This window comes from Dipodomys spectabilis, unplaced genomic scaffold (genome assembly GCF_019054845.1).
Source record: "Dipodomys spectabilis isolate Male_0828 unplaced genomic scaffold, ASM1905484v1 ptg000228l, whole genome shotgun sequence".
NCBI classification, from domain to species: Eukaryota; Metazoa; Chordata; class Mammalia; order Rodentia; family Heteromyidae; genus Dipodomys; species Dipodomys spectabilis.
Genome location: NW_024870905.1, coordinates 11,629,209 through 11,655,726, shown reverse-complemented (window position 1 = coordinate 11,655,726; position 26,518 = coordinate 11,629,209). Strand labels below are relative to the sequence as shown.

The window sequence follows — 26,518 nt, the reverse complement described above, 5'->3', positions numbered from 1 at the left end:
GACCAGATGCCCCTTTCTGTACCCTGTGTTTGATCTTTGCCCTCAAACTTTTTCTTATTTCCAGCACTCACTGCTGGGAGTAATTGTGGATGAGAAAGTTTTATTTTGGAACCTAGCAATTGCTGACTCTCACATTTCTTCTAAATTCTGCTTCAAAACAAGTACTTTCTTCTTTAGGTCCTTTCTATCTGCAGATATACAATACATGTAAAAGAAACCAGTAGTTGCCCCTTCGGACATTCTGCTTGCAAAATACCTTGGTTAAAAGCAACAGCTTCCTCTCTCCCTCTTTCCCTCTCCTCCTCTCCTCCTTCCCTCCTCATTCTCTCTCCTCCTTTCTCCCTTCCTCCCTCTTTCCCTCTGTCTCTCTCACCCAAACCTAGTCCCAGAACCTGTACGGCTTTCCTCACTCAGCCTTGGAAGCACTCAGTGTCACTACCTTCACACCCAGTTGCTTACAATCAAGTTGAATCCTAGTCTGGACTTAAGCAGAAGGGGAACTAGACCCCACGTGTTCACGGGGAGTGACATTCATATCACAGTGGAGCCTGTGGAAAGGAAGATAGTTTTGGTCCCACCTTTGGAAAATTAGGAACTGCCACAAGTGGACAAGATAAAGTGCATAGGATCAGTGCTGATGGCTCACACCTGTCATCCCAGCTACTTAGGAGGCTCATATCTAAGGATCAAGGTTCGAAGCCAGCTTGGCAGACAAATCCAAGAGACTCTTATCTCCAGTTAACCAACCAAAGCTGGAAGTGGAGCAATAGCTCAAGTAGTAGAGTGTCAGCCTTGAGTAGAAAAAACTAAGGGACAGTGCCCAAGCCCTGAATTTAAGCCCTAATACTGGCACACAAAAAAAAGAGAGAGAGAGAAAAAAAAGAAAAATCCTCAAATTATATATACACAGGATTTTTATAATCAAACTATTGTGATCAAGTATCACAAGCCCTCCTTGTTTGCAGATTACATGCAGTCATGACCAATGTAGTTGAAAAAATCCAAAGAAATTTCAAAAATAAAAAATGTAATTTCCACATGCCCATTACACAGCTCAGGAGACATAGAGTAGCTCTCAGTGGGTCCTGAGTTGTCATCAGTGGTGTTTAAATTGTGTGAGCTGAGTGTTTACCTGCCCATAATTTTGTGAAAGCATATGGTGCCCCAAAAGCAAGGTATAAATTATGGTAATCCTCTCAAGCCAAAAGGGCACATCATACGCTTAATTTAAGTGATAAAGTGAAAATGTGGGATTGCTGTCTTTAGCAGAGGTTGGGTGCCTTTCTAGGGGAAAAAAATGAATCAAATTTCCACAGTAAAGTACTAAAGTCTGCACCCTGATTATTAGCAGATTTTTCTCCTTGGAACCTTGGACTCTCAGATGCCAACCATCTACTGTAGTAATTTATTATTTAACACAATACCCAACAAAGTATAACAACGGGACTAATAACTAGTAATGCAGAGTTTGGAGAACATAAGGAACTTGTTCTGTTCACGTTCATGGCTCTCCAAAGATCTCTCCATAGATCAGTGTACTGGCCAGGGCTCAAGGATTAATGTAATGCTGTTGGCAGAGGTCAGTTGCTGTGGGCTGTGGACTGGGTGGGGTGGGGATGGGGATCATGTAGATTTGATGAGAGGAAGAAAAACAAGGAGGCAGATGCTGGAGGAGGACATGGTACTAGCTCTGACTTTTCTACTAAAGGTTTTATTGTTTTTTAGGGAGATACTGAAATGTGATTATCTCATGAGGGAGAGATGTCAGTAAAGAAAGTTGAATACAAAAGTTTCTTAGAAGACAGGAGAGGGCCAGGCACCAGTGACTCATACCTGTAATCCTAGCTACTCAGGAGGCTGAGATCTGAGGATCACAGTTCAAAGCCAGCCCAGGCAGGAAAGTCTGTGAGACTTATCTTCACTAAACTAAAAAAAAAAAAAAAAGACACCAAAGGGGTGCTGTGACTCAAGTGGTAGAGCACTAGCCTTTAGCAAAAGAAGCACCAGGACGTGTCCAGGCCTTGAGTTCAAGCTCTAGGACCAGCAAATTCCTCCTCTACCCACAATAAAAGGCAGGAGAGGGTGAGGTCTGGAGGATCTAGGGTAGCGTGAATCTTAGAGGTGGGGTCAGAGACAAGAAGAAATGGAGGATGTTTGTGGGTGCTGCTCATTTATCAGGTCATGTGGCATTCTAAAAATCAAAACATGTATAATGAATTGCCATGCATGGGCAAGGGTCTGGGCAGCTCAGGAGGGTGTTGTAGCAGGGGTTCCAGAGAGTAGGAAAATGTTGGGATGGGGTTGAGTGGGAGGCAAAGAGTGAAATAAGATAGGAAAAAAGAAAGCTTAAGCCAGGCACTGGTGGCTCACGCCTGTAATCCTAGCTACTTAGGAAGCTGAGATCTGAGGCTCGTGGTTCAAAGCCAGCCCAGGCAGGAAAGTCTATGAGACTCTTATCTCCAATAAACCACTCAGAAAACCAGAAGTGGCACAGTGACTCAAGTGGTACAGCACTAGCCTTGACCTGAAGAGCTGAGGGACAGCATTTGGGCCCAGAGTTTCAAGTCCCATGACCAACCAAAAAAAAAAACACTTCAATTTGTGTGTGTGTGTATGTGTGTGTGTGGTATTGGGGATTGAACTCAAGGCCTTATGCAAAAAAAAAAAAAGTAGCCGATGATGTCCTTGGTTATATCTAGAAGACTATCTTGCCTAGTTTACCGTCTGGGCTTCTTCATTGCCTTCCTTCCGCACACCATTCTGGTTCACATGGAGACTGACTGATTCAGGGAACAGTGGAATGCCAATTAGGTATGTTCATGTGTTTGGACTTCTGCCTATTTAGAGTTAGCTTTTCCTAAGTGTCTTGTTTAGCCTGTGTGATTAATCCTTGGCATGCCTCTGCCACAAAATAATGTAAAATCAGAGGAGCTTCTTGGTTATTTAGATGTGCTGCTTCCATTCTTACCGCTGGATAGAAATTGGCCTCAAAGGATCCATGGTTTTCTTTGTCATTAGCCAACAGATGCTTGCTACGGCGTCTGGCTCACTGAGTCTATTTTAATGTGAGGATAATGCCTCTTCCTGTGCTAATGAGAAGAGCAGGCCAGTGCAGTAACATCCTATAACAGATATCTGCCTTTAATCTGCTAACTGAACAGTTGGTTGGCCTATCTATCTTCAAATTGCTTTGACTTTGTGTGTGTGTATGTGTGCGTGTGTGCACGCGCGCGCGTATGCATGCTCACATACATGCATGTGTGTGCCAGTGCCAATGCCAGTGCCAGTATTGGGGCTTGAAATCAGGGTACTCTATGTTCCCACTTGGATTTTTGGCTCTACCACTTGAGCTACACCTCCATTTCCAGCCTTTTGATGATTAAGTGGAGAGAAGAGTCTTAGATTTATCTGTGCCAGCTGGCTTCAAACATCCTAAGATCTCAGCCTCCTGAGTTGCTTTGGTTTTCTAATACATTAATTGAACTTTAATACAGTGATTAAAATTTTATTTTGTATTATTTGTATTAAATCATTGTACAAAGGGATTTCAATTCCACAAGTCAAGTTATAAGTACAATCTCATTCCCCCTCCATCCTTCCCCCATCCCTTCCCTACCTGCCAGTCACATTGTTCACTTTTTATATAATACACATTGAATATAATGATCTTCCTCCCTCCCTGAATTGGTCTGCCTACTTTCCCTATGACTTTCCCCTGATATAAAATCTTGCTTACTGGCATTGGTTTTGTTCAACAATTCTTCAGATGTTGAGAAGAGCTAGATCATTGGCTTCTTCCCTAAGTGTACCATCCTTTAGTGCATTTATTTTTGTGTTTATACACAAAACCCTATATGTTATCACCTGTTTGTATTTTAGATCTAGAGTCCACATATGAGAGAAAATGCACATTGCTCTTTGGAAATGGCTTGTGCCCTGCTCTTGACCTCTGCATACTTTTTCATTCTTATCTATTTTTTGAGATCTGTTGTTGTCAGGCAAGGTTCTCTTTCCTCCTTATACAAGTTTGCAAATAGGACAGAGATCTTTGCAGATCTTTATACGACTATCAAGCAGATACATGATTTCTTAATGACATTCAGACACATGCATTGTGACTGTGGCTTATTTAAATGCTGTTCTGGTCCACTGGCTTAGCTCCACTTGAACCTTTTAATCAGTTTCCCAGTCTGCTGGTCCCTATAGCTGCATAATAATGTAGTATTCGTAATGCAATTAGTATGTGAAAGTGAACCTTCTTGACTTAAGTAGAAGAAGTGGTTGACCTGTTTAAGGTAGGTTAGCTGAAAATTCTGAGACAATTTGAAGGATTGATTAAGTAATTTTAAAGTGTATGAATATCAGTTACTAACTATAGAAGTGGTAACAGGCTCAGTAACCCCATCATCCTGTTGAAATAATCCACTCACAAGCAGAATAAAACTGAATCTTGATAGCTTGTACTAGACAGTACTAATAGAGGATTTAATTTAGGAAATATGTTATAAATAGTGTCTTTGGAAACTTAATTTACTCTTTTTTTTTTCCTGCTAGTCCTGAAGCTTGAACTCAGGGCCTAGGTGCTGTCCATGAGCTTTTGTACTCAGTGCTAGTGCTGTACTATATTGAGCCATAGCACCATTTCCTGCTTTTTAGTAGTTAATTGGAGATAATAGTCTTTTGGGCTTTCCTGCCTGGGCTGGCTTTGAACCACAGTCCTCAGATCTCAGCTTCCTGAGTAAGATTACAGGTATGAGCCACTGACAGTCTGCTTTAATTTACTCTTACTATGAACATTTTTTTTTTTTTTTTTTTTGGTTGTGGGGCCTGAACTCTGGGCCTGGGCGCTGTCCCACAGCTCTTCAGCTCAAAGCTAGCACTCTAACACTTCAACTACAGCAGCACTTCCAGCTTTTTCTACTTATGTGGTGCTGAGGAATGGAACTCAGGGCCTCATGCATGCAAGGCAAGCACTCTACCACTAAGCACCTTCCCAGCCCACTATGAGCATTTTTAAAATTATTTTTTACATTAGTGTACAAAAGGTTTTCAGTTCAACATACCAGTTGAGTGCCGTGCATCTTGGCCAATGTCACCCCTTTTTTAAAATTATTCCTTACCCATCTGGCTTTTTGGTGGTTTATTGGCTAAGACTCTCATGGACTTTCCTGCACAGGCTGAATCAAGATCCTCAGATCTCAGCCTCCTGAGTAGCTAGGATTACAGGTATAGCCATCAGCACCCACTGGTGAACTGGATCTTATATATGAAGATATTTTGTTAGACCACATCTAGAAGTTTAGGGGTAATTTGGCTCCCTTTCCACCAGCTTTTTAGCTCTAGGCTAGTAGTTTGAAATCAAGACCAGCTAGTCTACATAGTAAATTTAAGATCAACTTGAACCATTTAGTGAGAGCCTATCTCAAAACAAAATAGCACCAGTGGCTCACTCAAGGAGGCTGAGATCTGAGGATCATGGTTCAAAGCCAGCCTGGATAGGAAAGTCCATGAGACTCTTATCCCCAGTTAGCCAGAAAAAAACAAGTAGAGCTGTGAGGCTCAAATGCTAGAGCACCAGCCTTAAGGGAAAAAAACTAAGGAAAGTGCTCCCGTACTGGCACCAAAACAAACCCCAAACCCTGCTTTATTTTGTAAGTTTAGAAAAAGTGTTAAACATGGAAAGTTAAAAAAAAATTGTAAAAATTTGTTTTAGGAGGATGTTTTTATGGTATCTGTTGTGTACATCAAAATTTGAAAACATTTCTGGATTATCACAAATGTGTAGGTGAAGCAAGGATTTAGACAAACATGTCCAGGAGCATTCATTTCTATCTCAGTTCTATCAGTGGATTCCTTGCTTCCATGTTTCTTATAATGAGGCTCAGATATCTCTTCATTCAGGACTAAGACCCCAGCTTGTTTTTTCCTTTTCTTTCTTTCTTTTTTTAATAATAACATTATAAAGATGATGTGCAGAGGAGTTACAGATACATAAGTCAGGTAATGAGTACAATTCTTTTTTGAATAATGTCACCCCTTCCCTTGCTCCCCCAGTTTTTCCCTCCTGTCCTCACTACAAGTTGTATAATTCATTTTCCACATAGAGTCTAGTCAGTATCACTGCTACATTTTTTGTCCTTCCTTTGTCCTTCCATTTCTGGGCCCTCCCTTACCGTGCCAAAGACAGATAAATGGACAAACAAGACAAAAAGAAAAAAAAAAAGAAAACAGCAACCAAGAAAAAATTTTGCCTCTTGCTTTCATTTCCTACAGTTCATTTCGATAAATGCTATTTTATCTGATCAGATGCCCACAGGCATTGCACCTTTAAGTTTAGGCCCCAAATGGTGATCTCGGTTAGAATCCTAGTGACCTTGAGGGTGAATGACAGCCCTGGTTCTGCCAGGGCTCTGGGGCTGGTGTCTTTTCTGACTCAAAAAAACTTGTGAGGCTGGGCACAGGTAGCTCACACCTATAATCCTAGCTACTCAGGAGGCTGAGATCTGAGGACCTGAGGATTGTGATTCAAAGCCAGCCTTGTCTAGAAAATCTGTGAGACCCTTATCTTCAATTAACCGTCAAAACCACCATCACCACCACCAACAAACGGAAGTAGATCTGTGGCTCAAGTGGTAGACAGCTCTCAGGCCCTGAGTTCAAGCCTCAGTACCAACATACAAAAGAACAGAAACAATAAGAAAAAATTTTCTGATCCTTTTGTGAAGATGGCAAGTTTATTGCAGCCGTAAGGTCTTTTACTGCTCGTCCCTCTGAGAGGACGTATCACTCCCTGCCCCCGCCCCCTCCCTCCCCCAGTCGCTGATTGGTTGAATCTTTTTTGGCATTTAAGCCTCAGCTTAAATGTCCCCTCTTCAAAGAGACTTCTTTGACAAGCCATCTGTCTTTATTCCAAGACTTGGGTTTTGCTTTCATTGAGCAGGATCACCAGCAGGTATATCTTGCTCGCTCATCTCTGATGGGAAGGGGGGGGGGGGGCTTGTCTTCTTGTTTGTGCTTCTTTTAGCATAGGAAGCTGTGTGCCACAGTGGGCATTATAGTAAATGTTTGTTGAGAAAGGAAACAAATGAATGCATTTTCTATTGACATACTATAAACATTTCCTTTTACTCTCTGACTTCCCTATCTTCTGCCTTCCTTTCCCCTCTCCCTTCCTTCTCTTTTTTTCCCTCTCCTGTCATGCATGAGGAAAGTCCAATCTATTAATATTTTTTCAACGAATGTTTTTGTAGTTTTGACATCCCCCCCCCCCCCCCCCCCCCCCCCAGTAAGATTCTTCTGGGAGAAAGGGAAAACCCTTGCAATTCTCAAACTCTTGAGAGGTGACGTTTTAATGTACCTACTGCCTATCAGGTACTTGTCAGAGCTGGTACAGCAATTAACAGGTGGGAACCCTGGCTCCTGCCAGCTGCTGCCTCCTGCCTGAGTTGGCCTCTTTCCCATGGGACTGTTGCTGTCAACCCAGCAAAGGGAAATTGCCTCCTCATAAACCATTTTCTCCAGCAGTGTTAAACAGAAACAAATCCTGGGTTTATAAAATGAGTTAAAATGTGTCAACAGAAAAGAACAGAATAATGGGTCTGCCGCTGTAATTTGAATTCTCCAGTCAAGGCAGCTATATTTATTTTCAGTAGAGATGACATTGAAACTGGACGGCTTTTAGTTGTGTTGAAATGACTCTATTATACCCAAAGGGTAGATTTAATAACTTGATTTATCAGTATTGGTGAGAAAAGTAACAATTGTGTAGTATAATTTGTATTTGTGTGTGTGTGTGTGTGTGTGTGTGTAAGAGAGAGAGAGAGAGAGAGAGAGAGAGAGTGTTAGTTGAGTGACAGTCCTGAGATTTGAATTCAGGGTCTGGCTACTGTCCCTGAGCTTTTTTTGCCTAAAGCTTGAGGCACAGCTCCACTTCTGCCCTTTTCTGGTGGTTAATTGGAGGACAAAGAGTCTCACAGGAGATTTCTTACCTGTGGTGGCTCAAACCATGATCCTCCTGAATAGTTAGGCTTATAGGCATAAGCCACCAGCACCTGGCTGTGTAGTGTAATTTTGATCCTTAGAGTTTTGGTGTCCTTGAGATCTTGCTTTTCAGGTCTAAGGAAAGGGGCAGGCATTTGTGAGTGTTACATGATTTTTTTTTCCATTCTATTTTCCCAGCTGTTAATTGATCAATACAGGATTCCTTTTGCCCATAATAGACCTTACCCACTTTTATGTACCATAAGCAATGCATTCAAGCAAACTTTAAAAAATGAATTTGTAAGAGGTATACAAATAGTATGCTAGTTCTGAGTTGTGCATTGATTCCTGCAGTGGTGCCCAGTGTAATGTTGGTCTTTCTTGATCCTTTCTGGTAGGTTTGTTTGACCTGATTCTTAGTCTGAGAAGATTGGAGAATGTTCTCCCTTTGAAAATTGCTTTCCAGTCAGTATTCTCTTTTCATCCCTTTGTGACCCCTCACCTTGAATGAAATTCAAAGAATTTGTGTTATTAGTATTTTGTTACAAAAATTAAGCTTCATGTAAATTGTGGTTAATTTCCTGAGTGAAATATGCCTTATAAAGCTATCTGGTTGTTTAAAGAAAGCAAAATCCATCATATATTCATCTCTGTTAAAGTGGAATTTGTTGGGATTTGACATCTGTTCATGATAAAGTCATCAAACCTGGATTAGAAGGAAACTACCTCAACACATAATCCAGGGCATTTGTCAGCAGCCCACAGCTAACCTTGCTCCCAATGCTGAAGTATTGTAAGCTTTGTCCTTCACTCAGGACAGAGCAGTTTCACTACTTCCATTCAACATATTGGAAGTCATATCAAGAACAGTTAGTGGAAGATGGTACAAGGAATCCCAACTGGAAAGGAAGAAATAAAATTATGGGATTTGTAAAGAACGTTATTTTACATGTAGAAACTCCTGGCGATTACAAAAATAATTGTTAAAACAAACAACTCCAGCTAAGTTGATATACAGAAATAAGATGTTTTTTTTTTTAAATCAACAATGAGCAGTCTGCAAAGGAAATTAAGATTATTTCATTAAAAATAATAAAATACTTAGGATTCAATAAACCAAAGAAGTGAAAAACTTACACATTGAAAGCTACAGAGCACTGCTGAAAGAAATTAAAGTGTGGTTTCTTTTTTTTTTTGTCGGTTGTGGGAGTTGAACTCTGGGCTTGGGTGCTGTCCCTGTGCTCTTCAGCTCAAGGCGAGCACTCTCCCGCTTGAGCCACAACACCGCTTCCAGTTTACTTAGTGGTTTATTGGAGATAAGAATTTCACGGACTTTCCTGCCCGGGCTGGTTTTGAACCGCAATCCTCAGATCTCAGCCTCCTGTGTAGCTAGGATTGCAGGTATGAGCCACTGGTGCCCAGCTAAAGATATTATTTATGTCCTTTTTTTTTTTTGATCAGTTGTGGGGCTTCAACTCAGGGCCTGGGCTCTGTCTCTGAGATTTTTTTGCTCAAGGCTGGCACTTTACCATTGTGTTGAGCCACAGTGCTACTTCCAGTTTTCTGGAAGTTTATTGGAGATAAGAGTCTCACAGACTTTCCTGCCTGGCTGGCTTTGAACCACGATCCTTAGAGAGCTCAGCTTCTGGAGTAACTAGGACTACAGGCACGAGCCACCAGTGCCCTGCTAGCATTGAATTTCTAATCATGTGGGTGGGTCTAGAACACTACCCCACAGATGCAGGCAGGCAGTGTACTGTGGAGAGTGGGCTGGCATGACCCCTGGCTGGAGTGGCAGCTGAGCTTCACTGTCACTGCCAGCATCAGGGAGGGCCACGCTGCCATCCATCACTACCTGCAGAACATCACTGAGTGCATATCATTCCAACTCTGCCATCAGTGTGAAAAATGGTTCAAACTATCATCATAAGTTGGGTATCTGCATTACATGTATTCTTGCAACTTTTTTCTTAATCATAGGAAAGAATCTGTATACGACCTCAAGTAAATTAATGTTAGAGTTAATTTACAGTAAGTGTTAATTTCATATTAGCATAGGTTATTAGCATAGATAGAAATTGCGTGATGGGTCTGGGAAGGTGACTCAGTGGTAGAGCGCTTGCCTTCATGCATGAGGCCCTGGGTTCAATTCCTCAGCACCACATAAGCAGAAAAAGCTGAAAGTGGTGCTGTGGCTCAAGTGGTAGAGTGCTAGCCTTGAGCTGAAGAGCTGAGGGGACAGCGCCCAGGCCCAGAGTTCAGGCCCCACGACCGACAAAAGAAAAAAGAAATTGCATGGTTTTCTGGAGTCTACTTTATTTAGTTATTATGATTATGAGATGTGTTCTCCCTCCCTCCCAGGTTTAGTTCTAGCATTAGTTTTTGTTTAGGAATTTGTGTAGGGAGGAGAGGGAGAGAGAGGAAAAAATAAGGAAATAGAGGAGGGATATTTTTTTAGATGCACACACAATTGAGATTCGATTATTTATATAGTATTCCATTGCTACCCCTTTAAAGATACTCAAGCCTAGAAAGGCTTAATTATTTAAAGGGTGACCCAATTTGGAGAGTTTACCCCTTTATAGATTTCTTTCTGAGTGCTCTTTAAGTTACGGATTTTCCTTAAGCCTTCATTTCTATTTTTATAGGTTATTTATAGGTTAAGTCAGATGATCTGTACCATTCAAAGCTGGAGGGAAACTGGTTTCTCCTTCAGCAGGAAAATGACTTGGCATGGGGAAGGGAGGGGAGGTTCAGCCTAATTACCTGTGCTGATGAACCCGGCAGGTTCCGCCTGGAACCGCAAAGCTGTCAGATCTTTGGGAATTTTCTGTGGCCCGAATTAAATCTGCATCACAGGGGACCGCAGGGTTTAGAGACGGCTACTTCCACTGCCTGCTCTCTAATTGTGCATGCTAAATTGTCACTGCTGATTTGATTATCATTGCTCATTTTATATCTTTTCACTGCCTTGTTTCTGTCAAGTAGAAAAGGAAAAAAAAAAAGATATCTATCTCCTCTGTTTTACACATTTGAAAAAAATAATGTCCTCTCTCTTCTCCCAGGATTATATATTATAGGTTCCAGAAAGCTATGTAATGATACTTCCGATCCAGATTATTTTTCTATCAACACCCTGAAAAATTTATGACATGGCAAGCATCATTGATAGATTCACTTGTAATTTAATGAATATCATCTCTTCGGCTGGGGAATTGATTTTAAAGACCGACTCTTTCTGCTCAGCTCTGTTCCTGAAACACTGAAGTAGTTTCTCTCTGTGTGTATTCCCAAGGAGGGAGGAAGGGAGGGGGAGAGAGAAAGGAGAGGGGGAGAGGGAGGGAGAAAGAGGAGAGAGGAGGGTGCTTTTCATTTTGTTTTGTTTTATTTATTTATTTTTTTTGTGCCAGAACTAGGACTTGACTCAGGGCCTAGGCACTGTCTCTTAGCTTTTTTTTGCTCAAGGCTGGTGTTCTTCCAACTTTTTAGTGGAGACAGTTGGAGATAAGGATCTCAGATTTTCTTGCTCAGGTTGTCTTAGAACCATGATCCTCAGATCTCAGCCTTCTGCAGAGCTGGAATTACAGGTGTGAGCCACTGGTACCTGGATTGATGGGTCATAGTTGTAAGATGATATTTCTTCACAAGGACCAGTCCATCCTTGGTAAAGGTATCATAATATAGCCTGTAAGGCAAAAATGTCAAATGCACCTGTAATCCTAGCTACTCACAAGGCTGAGATCCTGATGATCAAGGTTTGAAGCCAGCCTAGGCAGAAAACTCTACAAGACTCCACCTCCAAAATAACTAGGAAAAAGCCAACTGGCATCATAGTTCAAGTCGTAGAGTGCCAGCTATGCAAGCAAGCTGAGCAAGTGCACGACCCTGAGTTCAAATGCTGGAACCAGCAAATACAAACAAAAACCCAAGTAGCTGGACACTTGGAGGCAACACCTCCTGTCTTTTTGCTGGTAAAGGAGGTAAGAATCTCTCAGATTTGTCTACTTGGGCTGGCTTTGAACATGATTCTCAGATCTTAGCCTCTTTAGCTAGGATTACAGGTGTGAGCGAAGCTCAGGAGAATTGTAAAGCAAGCACACTGAGAGGTGAAAGGTAGTGATGAGAAGCATGGGGGTTGGTGGGAAGGGGAGGAAAGGTTTAATTGGAATTCAGACTTGACTATTCATGGAAGCACAAGTTGAAGTTTGTATTAGGCAGTGGTTTACCCTCTGACAGTAACCAAGAAATGGAGATCTGGCTCTTTGGCTCAGAGGAGACCCTCAGGTGATTGGAGGCGACCTGGCCCATCAGAACTTGTTCTTGCTTTGCAGTTTGGTCCTGGGTCATGCTTTATGAGTAAATTACACATTTGTAGTAGTGCTTGTTCTATAAACAGCAAAATTATGTCACGGCCCGTTAGATGTACTCAAGTCCCATTAATGAGAAATAAATGTGATTTGTTTCTTTTTTATGAAAATATGAGAAACCTCTCATCTTCCATTTTAGATTCTGAAGACATTTAATACATGAGTGGGCTTTATAGTCTTAAGGCATCTTTTAAAAAATGATCTTTATAGAGTTGTACAAAGTGGTTTTAATTCAAATCAGTCTATAAATTCAAGGCATCTTGATCGATGTCACCTTTCCCAATTGTTTTCTCCCATTTTTTTTTACTATTCAACATGTGTGTTGAATGAATGTTTTCTATGTTTGTTTTTCCTTTCTTACATGTTTAAGTGGCATGTAGGTTTTTACTTTAGTTGAATTTTCCAATGATCCAGAATTGGTATTCTTAATACTTGGAGCATTTAATTGAAAACAGCTGCTGGGTGCCAGTGACTCCCACTTGTCATCCTAGCTACTCAGAGGCTGAGATAAAGTCTATGAGACTTTTATTTCCAATGAACTAGCAAAAAGCCAGAAGTGGTGCTGTGGCTCAAGTTGCAGAGTGCCAGCCATGAGTGAAAAAGCTCAGGGAGGGCTGGGAAGGTTGGCCAGTGTGGAGCGCTTACCTCGCATGCATGAGGCCCTGGGTTTGATGCCTCAGCACCACAGAAGCAGAAAAAGCCAGAAGTGGCGCTGTGGCTCAAGTGGTAGAGCACTAGCCTTGAGCTGAAGAGCTGAGGATAGTGCCCAGGCCCAGAGTTCAGGCCACACGACTGACCCAAAAACAAAACAAAACAAAAAAACGCTAAGAACAGCACCCAGGCCCTGAATTCAAGCTCTAGTGCTGAGACGTACATGTGAACCCCTCCCCCCACTCATAACACCAAAAACAAACAACAACAAAAAACCCTATCTTCTCTAATACTTAAATCCTCCGTGTTTTTTTCTTACTTTCTATGCTCTGTGCTCCGCACCGGGGAAAGAATGTCTCTAGCACAAGCAGCCTGGGATGAGTCCCAGCACTGCTCCTGGGTAGCTGTCAGAGCCTTGGTTTTCTCATTAGAGAAACTACAAATGTTCTACAGAGATTTCTTGTGCTAGGCCACTGTCATGCAAGAAATGGTGGACAGCCAGTAAATAGGGCTTCTTATTATTTTCCTCTGTGTTAAATTTGTCCTTTTTTTTTTTTTTTGATCGGTCCTAGGACTTGAACTCAGGGCCTAGGTCTTATCCCTGAGTTTTTTTTGCCTCATGGCTAGTACTCTACCACTTGAGCCACAGATTCATTTCCAGCTTATTGTTGTTAATTATTGGAGATAAGTGTCTCACAGACTTTGCTGCCTGGGCTGGCTTTGAACCGGGATCCTCAGATCTCAGCTTTCAGAGGAGCTAGGATGACATGCATGAGCCACTGACAGACCGCAGGAAAGCTTGTTAAGGATATGGTAATGGACTAATGTACTAATGGGCCAGTCCAGGGGTTGCAGTCCCTGTGGATGCCCTGCCACTTCACTGGAGGAGGAAGCTTCCTATAACTGATGTGAGTCTCCATGGGGATTGCCTAGCCCTGTGGGCCAGAAGCTAGGTGGATGGAGCAGCTGGTATTTGGGATATCTGAACATCCTTGAAATCAGTGTTAATTCTTGCTGTTGGAGCAAACCATGTCAAGGTGTGTTTCTTTTTTCTCTTTCCATAAGGTGCCCACAATTTTAAGTCTGAAGAGAATGAGTATGTTCCCTAGTTTCTAATCATTTTATGTTTGCTTTTGGAGTGATACTACATTTTTTCTTAAAGTCATTTTAATGATTCCAATTATACAAGAAGGAAATCTAGCATATGTATGGATTTTTTTTTTTACATTTGGTACAGTATTCACATAAAAGAACCCAGCATATCTAGTTTAGCTTTCTGTTAAATAGCACTATTTATTTAAGGTCTCAGTTTACTTCATTATTGTTGGCATATAACATTCTATGAATGCATAATGTTGGTCAGTGTCACAATACTGATAAAAAGGAATTTGTTTTTTGTCTTCCCCTATTTATGTGAAATATGGACAGATGTTTAGGATACATTTAGAGTCCAGTTTGAGTTTTTATTTTATTGGCTCAGCAATTTACTGGTTTGTGCCTTTATTTAACTGTCTGGTTTCAGTTTAAATAAACCCTTATGCCAAGTACAGATTACTTTAGAATCATAATCTGATGAATTTTTAATTTTACCTCTAAATATGATTTTTTTTTACTTATTGAAATATCAGTATACTATTTGCCCTTAACTTGGTAATCTTATTTCCAAAAGCCTCATTACCTTTGACTTTTTTTCAAACTATAGTTCATCTAACAGTATTATTTACTACTGTGGAAAGCCAAGAGCCTCGTAAGAAATGTTTGGATATTCTTTGCATCATCTAAGGCTTGCTTTAAATGTAAATGATAGTCAAATATATTCCACTCAGTATTCTTGGATACAGTTTATTGGTGAATCTGTGTACTCAAGGCAAATAATAGTGGGCTCAATTGGGACTATTTTGCCTTACTAAATCTAATTTCTGAAGTTTGGAATATAGTGCTTCTATCTGCCTATAGTGTGCGCTCATTTGTCACCAGTAAGTTTTTTAATGCATTTCACATGCCAAGCACACTTCCCTAATAGCATAGTACAAAGATCAAGATTGCACTGGGGAAATGAGGCACTGTCAGTGCCTGGTGATTGGCGTTAGAGCCCAGAGTGCTGCTATTGGCCTCAGGTGGGAGTGTGTGTGGTGAGGGGCTTTTCTGCATGGAGGTGAAGCACAGCCCACGGCCCCTCCCTCTGCTCAGAGCAGGAGGAAAGGTGCACTGGCTGTCCTTAGCAAGTGCACCCCAACTGCTCTGCAGGACATACTTCTTCGTGTCCTTCCTTTGATCTCTCCTAATTTAAAATCACCATGTTCACTCTTCTGTTTGAAAGATTTCCAAGATCCAAGGTATTAATGGTTTGTCATCACAAGACAGTAATTGGAAATGTTGGTTATTGATGTTTTTAAGAGCCTCCTTTTTCAAAGTTAATGTACCAGTGATGTTGGTGTTCACAGTACCATGCTCTAACGTCCAAGTGAGTGTGTGTGTGTGTGTGTGCGCACGCGCATGTGCACGAATGTGTGTACATGTGGGTGTAGCAGGAAAGGGATATCTAGTGTTCCGGGTAGAAAATGGCTAATAAAAAAATGATATCACCTGTAATCTATGCAGAATATTTTGAGGTCAGATTTCTCTTTCAATTTAGGATGTTTAGAAGCAAATTGAAACTATGCTGTTAGGTTTCTCCTTCTTCCCTCACTCCTTTCCCCGTCTTTTATCTTCTTTTTCTGACCTGAGGTTTGAAGTTAGGGCCTCATGCTTGCTAGGCTGGCACTTACCACTTGAGCCATAATGCCCTTATCCCTTATTGAACAGGGTCAACACTTACTACCCAAGGCCTACTTTAAACTTCGATTGTCCTACTCATGCTTCCTAAGGGACTACAAGTATATACCACTGTGTCTAGCTTCTTAGTTCAGATGGAGTCTCACTAATTTAGCCTATGCTAGCCTCAACTGCATTCTTCCCAGTCTCCACCTCCCAAGGAGCTGGGAATCCAGGGTGTGCCAGCATGGCCTGTCATGTCAGACTCTTCAACTATAGAAACAGGATTAGCCTGTGGTGATAGTTTTTTAATTGTGCCTTTTTTCATTTTTGTTCATTCTGTTAGTATATATTTGTGGCTATCTTCTGGTAACTGTAATCTCTTCTTCAAACTATATTCTCTTCATATATCTAAAATTTATGTTGACTGTGTTTCAGGAGGAACTAAACGCTTGTCAAAGAATTTTTATCAGTGTGAGAGGGAGGCGTGAAAAGTGTGTAGCACACAGCTGGAACTCTGCAGTCCAGGTCTGAAGAGTCGTCATTTAACTTAGAAGCTGAGAAAAAGAAGTCACTTTGTATAGTTATTGAGGGAAAATAAATCCAAAGGTCCCACACCCATCCTTTCAAAATGAGTTCCAAAATAGAAAAGTAGAGCTTCCTTCTGAGAATGCTGCTTTGCTGTGAAAATGCTAATTTTCCTCAGTTAACTGCTTCTAGCTTCTCAGCAGCCCCTCCGCTGGCATCTCTCTGCCAAGCTCAGCTCCACCTGGACGCTGAGGTGCATGCACTGAGCGAACTGTGTCAGAGTGAATTCCGGCTGGTCTGTTTATCTCGTGTTATCTTCTCTTTCCACTCTTATGTGGGAGGCAGGGACTGAATTTAACTTGGTAATGCCACTGCTATGCACATATGATCTTACTACAAATGCCATGCAGAACAAATATCTTAGGGGTTTTCTCTGTGGATCATGGATGCACTATTAGAAATTAATTTGGCACCAGCGACTTAGGAGGTAAATGCAATAGGACCATGATGAGGCCAGGCTGGGGCAAAAGGTAGTGAGATACTGTCTGAAAAACCCAAGCCAATATAGATAGATAGATAGATAGATAGATAGATAAATAGATAGATAGATAGATAGATAGATAGATAGATAGATAGATAGATAGATAGATAGATGGCATAGCTTCTGTGGTTAATCATTTGAACAATAGGTTTGCCCAGATGGCATAGCTTCTGTGGTTAATCATTTGAACAATAGGTTTGCCCAGCAGAACAAACTGTTGAGTTCATTTTCTGTAACCAGAAAAAGAAGTACCAGGATAACTGAGACAGGCACTCGGTAAGGTGTTTTCATACCCAGGTCTGAAACCCAATAAAACGCAGAGGCCAAGCACAGATTGCCGGGGTTGATATTCTTCTAGTTTATTTTGTCAAACAAAACGCTGGAAATAAAATTGCCATACATGGCAATATTCATCATCTCTGTAGTGTTTGCAGTGATTATTAAATATTTTTGCAAACGTATCCCTTGGCCTCACTTTGTAGAGATCTCGTTAGGATACAAAACACATGAGAATGTTTCTTCTTAAGGATGGTGGTGGAGGAAGCAGGTTGGTAATACAAAGGCCTTTACAGAGCTAGGCTAGACTTCAATCATGGAATTCTGGACCAAGTGATTTCTCTTGCTAGCAGGGACTCTAGGACCTGGGTGAGGGTAGGTGGGAGGGAGGAACAAAGGGCAGGACTTTTTTGGTGACAGGGGCACTAGAGATGAAAGGAAAACTAAGATCATGAGGCCAAGTTCATAGATATTGGAAAGGAAGCCATGATTTTGTCCCTATTCCTTCTGAGCCTGGTTTAATTGTGGTGTGCACAAGAGGACGCTACATGAGGAGCTGATGAAAAGTGGCATGTGGTAGTTTACTGACTAAGGGCTGGCACTGGTCCTTAGCTTTTTCTCTGAAGGCTAGCACTCTACCACCTGAGCCACTGCGCCACTTCCAACTTTTTGGTAGTTAGAAATTCTCACAGAGGGCTGGAAAGGTGGCTCAGTGGTAGAGCGCTTGCATGAGGCCCTGGGTTTGATTCCTCAGTACCACATAAGCAAAAAGAAAAAAGCCGGAAGGAAGTGGCGCTGTGGCTCAAGTGGTAGAGCGCTAGCCTTGAGCTGAAGAGCTGAGGGACAGCGCCCAGGCCCAGAGTTCAGGCCCCACGACCAGACTCCCCCCACCCCACCCCACCCCCCCAAAAAAAAAGAAATTCTCACAGACTGTCCTGCCTGATCTGGCTTTGAACCTCCATCCTCAGATTTCACCCTTCTGATTAGCTAAGATTATAGGCATGACCATCATCATCATTTAGTGCCCACTAAAACAGGACACTTTTTGTGTGATATCTTGTCAGCCCAGCTTTGAGCTTAAGTTTCATTTGTAGCAGCATCTTCTCTAATAAATTAGGCTTTTCCCTTTCCCCTCACTGTAACCCTTGCTGTAAGGTTTAGGGGCAGGAGAGTATAATGTAAATAAGTGTTTAATTAGGGCTAATGTCAATGCTACTGCAATGTGTGTAGTGAGACAGAAAGGTTTAACCAGCCACAAAAGCTATTTACTGCTTCGTAAAGCTCGGGTGCTCTGTGTCATAAATATTATTACTGCTTGAGGACTTCAGAAAAGCAATGAAATATCAAAACTGATTTTCCTTTGCTGTTTAAGTGTGCAAGATTTTGCTACTAATAGAACTTGTAATGAAGCTGATATTTAGGAGACGTATACCTAACTGAAATGTACTAACTGGAATGTGGTCAGGAGAGCCTTAAATATAAATGAAGAGTTTGTAGGAGAGAAACGAGGAGAAGGCTTTATGTCTGTGAAGTATGAAGCTGTGTTGAGGAATAAGTCTCTTAATTTTGCTGAGCCTGCATCAAGCACCTACTGCGGGGCTAGGGCTAGCAGACACTTTCTGTCCATTAGCTTTAATTTTTACAGCAATCCTGGAATCTTGGTTGGCTTCACAAATGAGGCTTGGAGAGATGAAGTCACACGGGTGTGCTGGTTGGGCCTGTATTCATCAGATCAAAGTTGACATTAAAATCGCCGCTGTAAATATCTGCTAAGTACCTGTGAGTGTACATGAAAAGTTAAATTGTGCCATGTGCCATCACATTTTTAACTTTTTATTTTACGCTCAGCATTTATTTGTGAGCTGGTATATTCCCAACACTCATGAAGTATTATGAGGGATGTCAAGAAATAAGATCTCATTTTTCCTTTTGAGTTTCCAAAGTAAATATCGCAGACTTACAATACACAAAATTTAAGAACAGAATCAGACAGCTAAGGTTTCCTTCCCCAGGATTTTGTGACTGCTTGCCAGCCCCTTTCCAAAATCAGTGTCTGTGCCCTGAGTTCAAGCCCCTTCCATTGATCGGGAGGCACGGGCTCAAGCTCAAAGGCGCTGTTCAGTCAACATCCCAGCTGCCAGCAATGAGTAAAGAAAAAGGAGTTCCTAGTTTGTCAGACATGCTTTAATAAAGAGGGAAGTGCCTGCAGTGAGAACATAGGAGAGACAACTAGCAGGTCCACTGCTGGAGTGCGTGGGGTTTTCAGATACAAACTCTGGGCAAGACTGAGGGAGCTGTTAGTGCCAATCTATGTCTTAGGTTTCCCTGTCTGTAGATTGCTGACATCACTCTTCTTCCATCAGCTCTTCACGTGGGTAATGCTTTAAAGGAACTCTGTAAAACAGTGTTGGAGTTTAAAATGTTTGGATTGTTAGCAAGGCACCAGTGGTGCTCCTGAGTAGCTCCTCCTAGCTACTCAGGAGGCTGAGATCTGAGGAATGAGGTTCCAAAGCCAGTCCAGAAGTCCATGAGATTCTTATCTGCAGTTAACCAGCAAAAAGCCAGAAGTGAAGCTGTAGCTCAAATGGTAGAGCACTAGCTTTAAGTGAAAATGTCAAGAAACAGTGCCCAGGTCTTGAGTTCAAGCCCCAGTACTAGGGTACGTACACACACACACACACACACACACACATATGCATACACACATTTGTATATATTTATAATTATATTTGATATCTATTAATAAAGGCAAAATCATGTCTATGCTCCTCATTTTATACTTGAAGAATCTAAGGCCCAATTAGCTATAATGGGCTTAATGGCAGAAGCCATGAATATCAGACCTGGGACTCGGCTTAGCTATTGAGTCATATTTTCCATCCCAAAGCTCTAGTTGAAGAAGACATAAAAGTTAGAGATGTTTTTGTTTTTTGGTTGGTCATGGGGCTTGAACTCTGGGGCTGGGCTCAGTCCTTGAGCTGTTCAGCTCAAGGTGAGCATTATACCAATGAGCCACAGTACCACCTCTGATTTTCTGGTGGCTAATTGGAGATAAGATTCTCATGGACTTTCCTGCCTGGACTGGCTTTGAACCACGATCCTAGATCTCAGCCTCCTGAGTAGCTAGGATTACAGGCGTGAGCCACCAGCACTTGGCTAGAGGTGGTTTAATAATAGAAATAATTTCTATTCCCATTGGTTATTTTTCTTCATTGGTTTTGGGGGAGCTATTGGAGAAAAAGGAGGTAATAGAAATATCTGAGATGGACTATGGATAATAGTTATTTAGGCAAAGCCTGTGGAACCTTTGAAAGTTTTATAAAGTGAAGTCACTTAATTCCTGAAGATATTTATGTAGCTGTCACCTTTATACTGTATAATACAGTGTGAGGACAGCAAATGTCATAAAAAGCCTTAAAGTGTGAGGAAATGGGTAGTAGAGTTTGTGAGCTCAGATTTATTCCAACGTTCTTCCTCTAACTGGCCTTTTTAACTGGAGTGAAATTGATGGGAAAAGCAGGAAGTTCTGGCGGTTTTGGAGTTGGGATGCCTTTGGTTGGCTGTGATTATCATAATGGATTTTAACCTTGAAACTGAGCCTTGGATGACAGAGGAAGCAGCTGAGACATAAGAAAATGCCAGAGAGACAAAATAACCTTCAGCTACTCTATAAAAGGAATGATTAAGCAGTTCAAAATGTAAATGCCAAATGCTCTCACACAGCCATTTCCTGGGATTTTAAGTGAGAAATCACTGTTCTTTTTCTGGGTCCAGCAATGCACATTGGTTCCTAATGGTGCAGGAAAGTGTCTGTGTCCACTCTCCCCTCAGAGGACAGGGAAGACACAGACAAACCACGCCATCTCCTTATATATGCGAGTACAGGGGGTTCCTCGTGGTAAGCAGTGAGTGTATTTGAGTAAATTTATTGCCTCTGTTATTTCCTTTTATCTCCTCCTCTCTCACTTTAAAAAATAACCACTTTGCCAGGCACCAGTGGCTCAATATAATATATAATCCTAGCTACTTAGGCTGAATTCTGAGGCTTATGGTTTCAAAGCTAGACTTGGCAGACAAATCTGAGAGACTAATTAACCACCAAAAAGCTGGAAGTGGAGCTGTGGCTCAAGTGGTAGAGCGCCAGCCTTGAATGAAAAAGCTAAGTGACAGTGCTCAGTCCCTGAGATCAAGCCCCAGGATAGGCAAAGAAAAAGAAGTTTTTCAACATAATGTGTCATTATAAATTCCATATGAAAGGAATATCAAGGTATCAAGTACTAACCTTTTTTTCTTTTAGTCAGTCATGGGGCTTGAACTCTGGGCCTGGGTGCTGTCCCTGAGCTCTTCAGTTCAAGGCGAGCGCTCTACCACTTGAGCCACAGGGACGCTTCCAATTTTCTGGTGGTTTATTGAAGATAAGAGGCTCAAGGACTTTCCTGCCTGGGCCACTTTGAGCTTTGATCCTCAGATCTCAGCCTCCTGAGTAGCTAGGATTATAGGCATGAGCCCCTGGCACCCAGCTAAGTACTCACCTCTTTAAAAAATTGTTTTCTATTGTTATTATTGATGAGTTACACAAAGGGGTTACAATTCCATAAGTCAGGTAATGAATACAGTGCATCTTGGACAATGTCATCCTTTCCTTCGCTTAGTGCTCACATTTTAAAATGGCTAAAACCTCTGACAAAGCCCAAACTGTGGAGCCACAGAATCTCCCCTCCACTGCTGATAGGAAGGCAGAATGACACAAGCCATTTTGGAAAACAGTTTGGCAGTTTCCTTACAAGACTTGATCTGGTCTTAACCATACTACCAGTCATGCTAACTTACCTACACAAAACCTGCATACAAATGTTCATAGCAGCCTTGTGAATAATCATCTGAAGTTGAAAGTAGCCAAGCTGTTCAGTGGAGAAATGGATATCAACTGTTCTCTGTCCCATATCCAGACAGTGGAATAATATTAGCTGCTAAAAAGAAATGAGTTAGGAAGCCCTGCAAAGCCATGGGTGAGTCTTAAATGCACATTACTAGGTTCAAGAAGCCAGTCGGATAATTTTGCAGGAATCAAGTAAAATGACATTCTGGAAATGGCATAATTGGAGTAGGTAAGAAGATCAGTGGTTCCTGCTGCCATGGGTGGTTATGGGGAGGGTTGAACAGGTGGGCCCGGGGGATTTTCAGGGTGAATATGATGCCATCACAGGAAATAGAAAACCTACAGGACTTCACAGCAAAAAGAGTGAACCCTAGCTACTCAGGAGGCTGAGATCTGAGGATCGCGGTTCAAAGCCAGCCCGGGCAGGAAAGACCGTGAGACTCCTATCTCCAATAAACCACCAGAAAACCGGAAGTGGCGCTGTAGCTCAAGTGGTAGAGCGCTCGCCTTCAGCTGAAGAGCTGAGGGACAGTGCCCAGGCCCAGAGTTCAAGCCCCATGACTGACAAGGAAAAAAAAAAAAAAGAGTGAACCCTGGGCTGGGAAGGTGTCTCAGTGGTAGAGCACTTGCCTTGCATGCCTGAGGCCCTGGGTTCAATTCCTCAGCACCACATAAGCAAAAAGAAGAAAGCCAGAAGTGGTGCTGTGGCTCGAGTGGTAGAGCACTAGCCTTGAGCTGAAGAGCTGAGGGACAGCGCCCAGGCCTAGAGTTCAGGCCCCACAACCAGACCTCCCCCCCAAAAAAAGTGAACCCTGATGTACATAGACAGATTTCAAACACTTTGGGAATCAGGAATCCCAGGTCACCATGCAAATATGGCAGAAGAATTTAAGTGTGTTACAAATGTATGACCCAGTCTTACTGAAGGAGTGATGGTGGTGGAGGAATACAGGGCTAGAATACAGCAACTTGGAAGTGAGTGCGATCTGTAAGATTAGAGAGCAAAAATGACACATGCACATATTCTCCCTGATAAGTGTTACCCATGGGCAGCAAGGAAGAGTTACAGTTCTGGAACTTGTCTACATGTATATAGTCTATATGTACATTCACAGAAATGAGGACAGAAATGGAAACCAGGCTTCTTGTAGGGGGTGGTTATGGGTAAGCAAGGAAAAGTGGATCCTGTATTAATGAAGGGGGTCGAAGACATTAGCATGGATTCTTGTTTACCATAGTATGTAGCTACGGCTGGTTAGTTATAGAACTGTTCAGAAATATATGCACATACCAGATTATTACACATGCCCAGCTGAGGCTCAAGGCAGTGGAAGCTTAATGGAAAAGTCCTCCCTGGTGATGAGCTTAGTGTCTGATGCCTTTGTCCTGTACTCGGTCGGCATCAGCTCCTTGGAGAAGTGCCTGGTCCCAGTACTGGGGCAGCAAGTGGGCAGTACAAGCTTTTAGAGCTGCTTTTAAAAAAAATTAATTTTGTTGTAAAGGTGCTGTACAGAGGGGCTGCAGTTACATAAGGTAATGAGTATATTTCTTGTTGAAAATTGTTACCCCTCCTTCATTTTTCTCCCACTATGCCTCTCCCCCCTCTCCATTCTTCCCCCTAGAGCTTCTTGTAGTACCAGAAACTAAGGAATATCACACAGTCATGGCTGGGTACCAGTGGCTCACACCTGTAATCCCAGCTACTCGGGAGGCTGAGATCTGAGGATCGCAGTTCAAAGCCAGCCCAGGCAGGAAACTCCCCATGAGACTCTTATATCCAATTAACCACCAGAAAACTAGAAGTGACACTGTGGCTCAAGTGGTAGAGCACTAGCCTTGAGCACAGAGAGGCTCAGGGACAGTGCCCAAGCCCTGAGTTCAAAACAAAAACAAACCAAAAAACCCCACAGTGATGGAGGCAGGTCATCAGTGGCTCCCAGAGCCTGTAATCTTAGTTCCTCAGGAGGCTGAGATCTGGTGATCAAGGTTCCAAGCCAGTCCAAGCAGGAAAGTCTGAGAGACTCTTATCTCCAGTGAACCACCAGACAACCAGAAGTGGAACTATGTGGCTCAAGTGATAGAGCGCTAGGTAGCACAAAAGCTCATGAACCTTGCCTAAGCCCTGAATTCAACTTCTATTACACACACACACACACACACACACAAACAAAATGATGGCCTTGTGTCAAGGGTCTTAGATACTAACTGAAAGATTTCCAGTGATCAGAGCTCAAACAATTTGAACAGCAAAATAAAGCAGTGTTGAGATGATGCCTAGTGTAAATACCTGAGCCACACTGATAAAAACAGAGCATTACTGTCATTGGGGGAATCAGCCAATCTCCCCTGTAGAAGAATTGCAAGTAATTTCCTAGCTATGCCATCCTCAAGAGAGGGCAGCTCCCCATTTCTTATGCCATTCTGCTCACACTGCCTTTTCTCAGAAGAGCACAGTATATTCCAGCCGAGCAACCAGACGGACTCTTTGTCAAGACAGTTAGCAAGGCCAGCCTCCCCCGTGATGAGTGTGAACGGCGCTTCACCTGTGCGCTCTCCCCTTCCCTTCCAAAGAGGAAACACACACTGCCCCAGTGTGACATGAAGCTGATTAAATCACAGCCTTACAAGTGCGCTCAGTAGTAATTCTCAGAGCTGTCAAGTCATTATTGCGGGCTGAATGGTACTCTCCCGCTCCCAGAGCCTGAAAATGGACTTTATTTGGAAAAAGCAGCTTTGTAGATAGACTTGAGGATCTTGAGGTAACTCGTCCTGGAACATCTGCATGGACTCTGAGAAGTGATGAGCCACAAGCCGGGTGAGGGTGGCCAGTAGCCACTGGGGCTACAGACTCAGTGACTCTCCCCGGAGCATTCCAAGGGGTGATAGCTGATGGCACCATTTTAGACTTCTGTCCTCGTGTGTGTGTGTGTGTGTGTGTGCGCGCGCGCGCGCGCGCGCGCGCACGGGTGCGCGCATGCGTATGTGAGCCAGTCTTGGGGCTTGAACTTAGGTCCTGCATGCTGTCTCTGAGCACTTTTTTCCCCCCTCTCAAGACTAGTGACCTACCACTTCAGCCACAGCTCCCCTTCCAGCTTTCCTACTCAAGCTGGCTTCCATCCACAATTCTCAGATCTCAGCGTCCTGAGTAGCTAGAATGACAGACATGGGCCACGGGTTCCCAGCTCTGCCCTCTGAACTGTACAAGAATAATTTCCTGTGTGTGTGTTTTTTTAAAGCCATTAAATTTTTGGTAATTTGTTTCAGCAGCCACAGGAAACTTATCCAGGCAGCACACTTACTACAATTGGAACAATACACAAAAGGTTAGCTTGGGCCCAGGAAAGGATGTCACACAAATTTGTGAAGCCATTCATATTTTTTAAATTTTTTTTATTGTGAAAATACTGTACAGAGGGGTTACAATTACATGAGCAAGGTAATGAGTACATTTCTTATCAAGCATTATTGACTCTTCCTTTGTTTTTCCCCTACCATCCCTGCCCTCCCATCTCTACAACTACCCCCTCCCATCCCCTCCACCAAAGTTGTAAAGTTCATTTTTTGACATAGCATCTTGTACATCTCATTGTTGCAATGGGTCCACCTGTATCCCTATTTAAACAATTTGTTTTTTTCCTTCCTCTCCCCAAATTATACCAACATCAAATACAGTGAAAACGGGTTATACTGTGGGGGAGGGACATATAAAACAAAACAAAAAAATCCCCTTATAAATACGTTAGGAACAATAGCAAGAAAGAAAAACCACTTGTGTCCTTATCTTGGGGTTCATTTCGCCTAACATCATCTTACCTGGCCTTTCTGCTTGTCTCAGACATATACTAGTTAATGCGGATAAGGGAAACCATGGGACCTATGTTTCTTTGGGCCCAGGCTTCACTAATTTTTTCCAAGTCTTTCCATTTCCTAACAAATGGGGCTATGTCATTCTTTCTGATGGAGGCAAAGAATTCCATTGTGTATATTTACCACATTTTCTTGATCCATTCATTTACTGAGGGGCATCTGGGTTGGGTCCATATCTTAGCTATGGTAAATAATGCTGCAATAAACCTAGTTGTGCTGGTAGCTTTAGTATGGTCTTGTTTGTGATCATTCAGGTAAATTCCCAAAAGTGGGATTGCTGGGTCATAGGGGAGCTCTGGAAAAATCAAAACAACACTGAGATACCACCTCACCCCAGTTAGAATGGCTATAATCAAGAACTCTAATAACAACAGATGCTGGAAGGGATGTGAACAAAAGGGAACCTTACTGCATTGTTGGTGGGAGTGTAAACTTGTTCAACCACTTTGGAAAGCCATTCATATTTTTTAAGTACATCACATACAAGTTATAAATATTGCAGTGAGGGGTTGGGAAGGTGGCTCAGTGGCAGAGCACTTGCCTTGCATGCTCAAGGCCCTGGGTTCGATTCCTCAGCACCACATAAGAAAAAAGCCGGAAGTGGCGCTGTGGCTTAAGTGGTAGAGCGCTAGCCTTGAGCTGAAGAGCTGAGGGACAGCGCGCAGGCCCAGTGTT

At 42.4% G+C, this 26,518-nt stretch overlaps 1 protein-coding gene and 1 non-coding gene across 2 annotated transcripts in view; both read left to right on the top strand.

Annotated features, from left to right (window-relative positions):
• Peak1 (pseudopodium enriched atypical kinase 1) overlaps window positions 1-26,518 on the top strand; it is a 227,590-nt gene that overhangs the window by 49,917 nt on the left and 151,155 nt on the right. The gene's annotated exons all lie outside the window — the stretch shown is intronic.
• On the top strand, window positions 25,254-25,356 carry LOC122123478. The gene has a single exon (XR_006150409.1). It is a non-coding gene; the product is annotated as a U6 spliceosomal RNA (small nuclear RNA).